The sequence below is a fragment of the Mesoplodon densirostris genome, chromosome 18 (assembly GCF_025265405.1).
Source record: "Mesoplodon densirostris isolate mMesDen1 chromosome 18, mMesDen1 primary haplotype, whole genome shotgun sequence".
Classification (NCBI taxonomy): domain Eukaryota; kingdom Metazoa; phylum Chordata; class Mammalia; order Artiodactyla; family Ziphiidae; genus Mesoplodon; species Mesoplodon densirostris.
Genome location: NC_082678.1, coordinates 62952353 through 62960813, shown reverse-complemented (window position 1 = coordinate 62960813; position 8461 = coordinate 62952353). Strand labels below are relative to the sequence as shown.

Genomic DNA, 8461 nt, shown 5'->3' with positions numbered 1-8461 from the left:
CTTGTCTCTTTCATTTTTTTTGGAGGTTCTTGGCACTCCTTGGCTTGCGTTTTACATCTCTTCAATCTTCAAAGCCAGCATCTTCAAATCTCTCTCTGCTCTATCTTCACATTGCCTTCTCCTCTGTGTGTGTGTTAAATCTCTTTTTGCCTCATTCTTAGAAGTGTACATTTGATTGCATTTTGAACCGACCCAGATAATCCAGGATAATCTCCCCATCTCAAGATCTTGAATTTAATGGCATCTGCAAAAACTACCATATAAGGTAACATTCCAGGAATTGGAATGTGGATCTCTTCTTGGAAGGTCATTTTTCAACCTACTACATGGAGTATGGAAAAAAAAATCAGCTTTTATCTGAGAGAGCTGGTGGGGAACCAGAGTCTTCAGAATGGTCATTTTTCAATTAAAATAGTACTAGTTATTAATAGTGATAATTTTTTACTTTTTATCTGGCTGGGACCTTTATTATATCAGAAATAAGCATTCTATGTGACTTGAGGTGGTAAGTAATTATTTCTGGATTACTGTAATAAATCTTTGTCATAACACCAACTATCTCAATACTCATATACTTACTTCATTCATAAGAACTTCCAAAAATAACTCTTCTGTATCAAAAAAGTTACAAATGGCACAAGAGAGTTAAATAATGGTCTATGGAGGAGAGGAGGAAAATTCTGCTAGGGGGAACTCTAATGAAGCATTTTCTCCATTATATTTTTGATTGATATAGTTCATGAAAAAACCTCACTTTGCCTTCCGTCTTTTAGTGATTCCTCTGAAAGGGAATGCAAGAAACCAAATCTGAGGGGAAAAACTGCTTTCATAATCTCAAGTGTAAACCACAAACAGGCTCTAAAGCTTGATGAGATGAGAAAGGCAAGCATGTTTTCCTTTAAACATTTCAATAAATTTACAAAAATATTCAGCAATTATGAACATAGTGTTTGTATACTTAAAATTGCAACAATTTTCATGCTTTGAGTATTTTTTTCTTGAGTGCTTTAAGGATATTTTGTTCTAGAAGATTCGAAGGTAAGACTCACATGCACACATGCTATATGAAAGGAATTCTCCATATGATTGGCATTGTGGACTCTTCTAACAGTGTCAAACAATGGGAAGCCAGACATGATCACATATGTACTGTAAGAACAGCCTTGACAATCACCTATGTCTTTGTTTTCTGCTCAGTGCTTCTGCTAAGTTCAGCAGATGTACAGCCATGACTTGTTTCCAAATGTCCCAACCCCCTCTCTGACTCACCACAATTACATAAGTGCTAAGTTCTCAGCATTCAAAGAAAGACTGCAGGTGACACTTTACTTCTCTCTGGTCCCTTTACCAAACCCCTATGTCACTTGTGACATTACTTGTTAATAGTCCACATTCAAAAAAAAAAAAAAAAAAGGAGGTACACAAGTTTGCTAAGTTTCACTTAACCAACTAAATTTAAAAAGAGATAAAATACTTAAATTCCTGCAACACAAACCTTGGCTTTCACACTCATTAGAACATTTTAGAATTACTCAAACATGAGAATTGAAAATGTGTGTGCTACTTGGAATAGAACTACTGAATTTATTCTCCAGAAGAAAAAGCAGACCTGAAGCATCACATTACTGGAACACTTGAAACATGCTGACAAGTTCTTATCTTCTAAACTTCAACAAAAGCTGCTTGCACAAACTACTTAACAAATATCTGCCCCTATTAAACAAGCCAGATATCTGATGTATTAAGGGAGTCAGAAGCTGGTCACTTCACTTCTTTCTGTTGCCTCCAGTTGCTAGAATACTGGCAACTCACATAAATATGTATAATGTATCCATGTAGACTCCCAGCATTGAATTGATGGGATCACATTTTTGAACTCCGTACACTGGTACTCTTCTGCAGACTTGATTACTTTCTGTGTGTCATACAGAAGAAACAGGCTGAAAAGAACTAATCCACCATAAATTGCCACTGAGTACAGAGTGGCACCAGCCACAGTGGTAGGTGGAAGAAACATAGATCCCATTGAGGACAAAAAAGACGAGACCCAGGCCCACGCTCAGCGGTGTTCCCATGTTCAGAAACTTCTCGCTGGGCACACACATAGCCATGGTGGAGAGGCCTCCCACAGTGCCAGCCGTGTACCATGCAGCTCTGATGAGAAGAGGCCCCCCTAATATCAGCAGAGGAGCCACCACTGCACCCATCATACCAGAATGTAATAACCAAGCAAGATGCTTTGGGCCTGGGCTCCTGTCATATGATATCGAGTATACCAGCATTCCAGCTCCAATCATGGCTGCATAACAACTGGTGCAATCGAAGGTTGCACCAATTGCCACCCAAGAGCCTCTCATCATCAAATTCACGAGAGCAGGAGTTCTGCTCACTGCCAGGGAAGACAAAGCTGTTAAGCCAATACTTCCTTCTAAGTACATATAAGTGGAATGAATTCTACCCTTCACATACTGAGGCCAAATTATAGCCTTTTCAATAGTGCCGATCTCATTAGACATTTCCAAGTCACAGTAACACAGAACACCAAAACAGCAGCCCCTCTAGCAATAAAACATCTCATCTGATCAATTTTAAATATTTTTTCCAATGATGGTTCCAAAGCTGCCTCTTTTGAGTCCTTGGCCAGGTTTCCCAAGCCAGATCCCAATTCTTGTCTTGGTGGCATATTCCCTGCTGGGTGTGAAGAGCCATAGATTCTTCATGATGGAATTCTTCACAACAAGGGAGGCCTTGGTGAAAGCTGGGAGGGAACCTCTGGAAGGCAGTGTCCAGAGCCACACAAGTCTTGTGGCCAGTATGGTGGTGCACCTGGTTTACCAAGCAGATCTGAAATGCGCAGTTCGCGTTCGGGGCGGCGAAAGGCAACCAGGCTCACTTCCCGCACTCTCCGCCCACCTCTTACTTGATAATTTTTACTTAATAAAAGCTGTGTTGAGCTAAACTCTCAGACTATATGAACAGAAATCAGGGAAGGAAAAGATGAGTAGAACTATGCTAAAGTCTTCATCTTAAATAAGAAAAACTCAAGATACAACTTCTTAACGTCAGCAATTGGAAAACAATTTTGTAGCTTGCTTTCAAAAGTATTGACAAGAACTGTTGCACCATGCCAGTCACCCACTTTTAGGGTTAGCAAATTTTTATCACTTTCCTGGTCTGTCTTCCTCTCTTCTGCTCTCTTTTCCTTTTCTGGTTAGAAGTGTTTCACATGCATGATGACATTTTATATTTCTTTATCCGAATATGATACCATCTGGAGGCATTCTGCATTCCTTTTGGCTTTGGACTTTTTATAACCTGTGATCAGAATATAGATGGTTAAAGATGCCCACTTTATCCAGTTTCCTATGTAGGATTTATGTAACGTTAGTGCTCATTTATTTTGATATGGAGATTGAACTCGGGAGGCTATGCATGGATTTAAGCTGTACACTTGGCTCCAGGATATAGAGAATGCTCAATGCAACTGAAACCTTGATAGTGCTGATGGGCAGGATGCCAAAGGCAATCTAGAGGGAGTTATAAGCACCAGATGGAATAACAGAAATTCCTGGTGGTTCTACATTTGCAACATCAAGAATCTAAACCTTTCTTACTCACTTCACTGCTCCTACTTTACTGTTACATCTAACCTGACAATTGTAACTAGTTGACTTACCCACTCACCCTTCCCCACTCCCTCACCCAGTCTATTCTCAACACAATAATCTGAGTGGAGCCTTTAAAAACAAATCAGACCATGCTCAAAACCTTCTAGTGGGATATATGCGCTCTTGATACTACGTATAAAATAGATAACGAATGAGAACCTACCGTATAGCACAGGGAGCTCTACTTAATGCACTGTGGTGACCTAAATGGGAGGGAAATCCAAAAAAGAGGGGATATATGTATGTGTATAACTGATTCATTTTGCTGTACAGTAGAAACTAACACAACATTGTAAAGCAACTATACTCCAATAAAAATTAATAAAAAAAACCTTCTAGTGACTTCTGATTTCACTCCAGCAAAAGCCAACATCCCTACAATGACAGCAAGGCACCACACAGGGGACCTGACCTACCTCTCCTCATTTCCAAGCACTTTCTCCCTCACCTGTTCTGCTCCAGCCACATTGATGTTCCTAGTCACTCCCAGCTCAGGATCTTAGCACTGAAGCACTTGTCGGCCTGAAATGTTCTTCCTCCAGTTATCCGCATGACTTGTTCCCTGACTTCCTCAAGTCACTGCTAAAGTGTGACCCCAGGAGGGGGGCTTCCCATGACCACTCCTTATAAGGTAGTCATCCCCCTGCCCAGGGGGTTCCCCTTCTCCCTTATTCTTCTTTCGTATTCTCCATGGCACTTGTTCACATCTGAGTCACTCCAAGTGCTGTCATGTATTTTGTTAGATTATGGCACCCCTATTAGAATGCAAGCTTCACCAGGGCAGGCAGGTTGTTCCGTGTACGGCTGGATCCAGGTACATTGCCCAGAATACGGCACAGGAAGCACTGAGTATGTATCTGGGGATGGTCACCACAAGTACACCTCTTGGCTTTCTTGGTAAAGTCTCAGACTCTTTATTATGAGATAATGGTCATGAAAAGAGACCTCCGTGGCAGGGGACTGGAGAAAATATTATAATGAGAAGAAAGATCCTAGCTTGGTGTTGTGGATTGAATTGACTGTGTCCCCCCAAATTCATATGATGAAAGCCCAACCCCCAGTACTTCAGAATGTGACTGTGTTTGGAGAAAGGGCCCTTAGAGAGGTGATTAAACTAAAATGAGGTCATAAGGGTGGGCCCTCATTCAATATGGCTGTTGTGTTTATAAGACGAAATTTGGACACACAGGGAGACACCAGGGATGTGCACACAGGGGAAAGGCCATGTGAGGACTCAGTAAGAAGGCAGCCATCTGTAAGCCAAGGAGAGAGGCCTCAGGAGAAACCAAACCTGCCAAGCCCTTGTTCTTGAACTTCTGGCCTCCAATTGTGAGAAGAAAAACTCTGTGGTTTAAATCACCCAGTCTGTGGTATTTTGTTATGGCAACCCTGGCAAATGATTCTACCTAACTTCAGGGAAAGCTGATATTTTGAGTTGGACTTACAAATGCCTGGGTCTACTTGTATATGTGAAGCCAAATGGTAACATAAGCTCATTAAAGGTTTCTAAAGGTCCAGTGGTTCTAGAGAGTTCATGATTACTAAGAAAGAAAGGTGTCCTACTAGTAGCAATCGTATAGAGCTAAGTTGACTTCAATCCTGGAATAATGAAGCCTCCCCTTCGGGGCAGACCACGACTATCATTGTCATCACCATTGATACCAATGCTGCCCTACCGTATGCCAGGTCCTCTTCCAATGATTCCCATGCATGCATTGAGTCATCCAATCCTCACAATAGCTCTGTGAAAGTTTATCACCTCATTTTACAGATGAGAAAACTGAGAGGTTGACAAAGTTGCCCAAGGTCATATGTTTTAAGTGGCAGAGCCAAGGTTTGAATTAGGCAGCGTCTCTGGAGCCCGTGCTTTTAACTCCTGCACGCCACCTCCTTTTATATATCTTCCGCTGCCTTCAAAAGGCTTTTTCCTGCACATTTAGATTTGCTAGTCACTGGCCTACAAGGACAAGTTCTTAACTTAGCCTTCTATTAGCACAAGCCTACCTTTCCAGCTTTATTTTTATTATTCTCATACATTTAGAAAGATTGTATCATCTTGTCTATCAACTTTTCCTTGCGCCCCTCCCCCTCCCCCACGTCCCTGCTTTCTTGGTCTTTGCCTTTTTTTTTTTTTTTTTTTTTTAGGTCATTCTAGTTTCCTGTAGTGCCTTCTGTCCTCAGTCTTACCTATTATCCTGATCTAGAATCTACTCTTGAAGACCAAATTCAAATCTTACCTCCCCCATAAGATCTTACATTAACGCTCCCTTCTGAAAATTTCATTGTACACACAACTAATTTGCGAATTAATCACGTACTTTTTAATTGAAATTTTTCTATCTTTGGCTCAATATTCTGTATAAATATTCTTAAGGCTTTACTTTTCACCAGTTTTATGTCTCATCTGCAAAACAGATTTAATTCATTGAGGGCAGGGATAAAATAGCTACTCCATATGATACTTTGAACATAATGAAAATAGAGATTTATTGATGTTCTTTGATTTGGAAAAATAGTCAGAACAGAAGAAGGAAATAATAAATGTGGTCATCCTCGTTAACAGCTAGCACCATGCTGAATGCATTATATACACTAGCTCATTTATCCCCTACAATATATAAGTACTATCTATAAGTAATCTCATTATCACTATTTTATAGATGAGGGAAATATGTATCTTAGAGGTACTATGTAGTTTGTCCAAAGTGCCACAACTTGTAAATGTTAGTGCTAGCGTTTAGAAGTGTTGTGATGGATTAACATGAGGGATTTATAATAATGAGGGATTTAAATAGCATGAGTTACCAGAAGGGAGAACACAAATTGACCTCCAAATTTCTGGTAGCCACAGCCTAGAACTTGGTTGTTCACCAAAGTCTGTGTTCTTCTTGGACACGTGGCTGGACCACTGCAGTTAGATGTGGATTTATGCCTGAGCTCTAGCCAGTGGGACTTGAGCACAAAGGTTGGAGGCCATCTCTGGTCTTGTCTCTTCCAGGACTGGACAAGGATGATGCTGCTTTGACCCTGCAGAATGGCAGAGCCACCAAATGGAAGAAACCTGGGCCCCTGAATCACCATGTGGAACACTGGCTGCTGAGTGGGGACATCACCTTGAGACTGTGACATGAGCAAGAGAAGAGCTTATTGGAGGGGCCTACTTGTTACGGCAGCCTCATTTACCTAACTGCTACATTCTAGTAATTGTCAAGGCAGTCAGAGAGCTCTCAACCCTCCTGGCACTGAACCAAGTATTTGCTGAGGAGTGTGAAAGCCGTCTTACAACACCTCTCACTTATCAGTTAGCAGCCTCTATTTCACAGGTAGTGGGGTGATACCAGTAGTGCTTGTCCAATCAATGGTGGCCTATGATCTATTGTGACACAAACAGTTTTAGGTAAAATGAAACAAACTGGCAAATAATACCTCTTATAGTTATGAGGAGTAGACATTTCCCATCCACCCCTAAATTAGAAATTCCCTGATCCAGGCACACCAGGTTCTAAGGTTTCTGAATTTAAATGACCCAAATACAACAAATAATTTATAGAACAATTGAGAATTTATAAGGCTCCATAAAATTCAAATTATAGTACTTCTTGTTACCTTAGTCAGTAGTTCAAACATAAAGACTTTTGAAAATATCTGGAGGATTGATATAATTTACGAAAAATGTTTGGATGAGTGACAGAGTCAGACATTTCTGTTACAATGATGAGCTGGAGGGAGGCAGTTTTGGTCAGTTACAATCTTTCTCTCTCTCTCTCTTCCCCCCCCCATCATTTCCCCCCTTTTTCATTCATCAAGCACCTATCTGATGTCAAGAGCTGCCCTCTGTTAAGCATTTCTAGGCATTTTACCCATTTAATCACCCAGCTCTGTGGGACTCAGGAGAGCAGTGCTCTCTTCTGGGTATGGACTCAAGCTTGATTCCAGCCTTGGAAGGAACTTGAGAATTTCCTGTCCACTCTCTCCCCCTCACACTCCTTTCTTCTTTTCTCTCTTCTCATTATCTAACAGTTTATTGATTCTCAGGCCCAGGGCCAGATTCTGGCTTGGCGTCATTTTCTTCCTCAGTGCAGGCGACTGCAGTCTCCCTCTCTGACAGTAGAGGACGCCAGAAGACCACAACCCCGTGTAAATCGGGTTTATGGTCCAATTTTCCTTCTCACATGGAGCAGGAAACGGACAAGTGGTTTTTGGATGATAATGGAGTTCTCTCATTTTCCATTTCTTTATAACACAAGTGACATTTTTTGGCAGCAGCTGAGAAAATAGACTAATTTTTCCCACATGACCTCTCGTAGTTTGCATCAATCTCCCTTCTTTCCCCTCTTCATACTCTGTCTTCTCAATTTACAGAAACTGTTTTTGCTTCATGATGCACTTGCTAGATTATCTGTGGGGCATGTCCCAGACACCACAAATTTCAAGGATCCCTTCTCTACTCACCTGAGTTGGCTGACTCACTTCAGCTCATTGTATTGAAAGCCTGAAAAATGAAATCATTTGTGAAGAAGCTATCCTCTGGATCTCGTAATAAACTCAAAGTGTCTTTTGGTTGATGTGTGATTTGGCAGATTCGTAGATTAAAATGGTGGTGGGAGTGTGTTGCAGGGATGGATTGGGATTCTGCTGCTTTTACATTATTTACCATCTCCAGTAGGCTTTTTATTGCCAAAAAACATGAGAGGCAGAGAAAAGGAAAATTGTCTGGGCCATTATCTCTGGTGCTGTGGAAAATTCAGAGACCAAAGCTGCCACAGCCAGAAATGACATTTTTCTGCTGGTAG

General features: G+C 41.1%; 1 pseudogene; it reads right to left on the bottom strand.

Moving 5' to 3' along the window:
* Positions 1-1766: 1766 nt before the first annotated feature.
* LOC132479267 (growth hormone-inducible transmembrane protein-like) lies at positions 1767-7733 on the bottom strand (annotated as a pseudogene).
* Between the last annotated feature and the right edge of the window lie 728 nt (positions 7734-8461).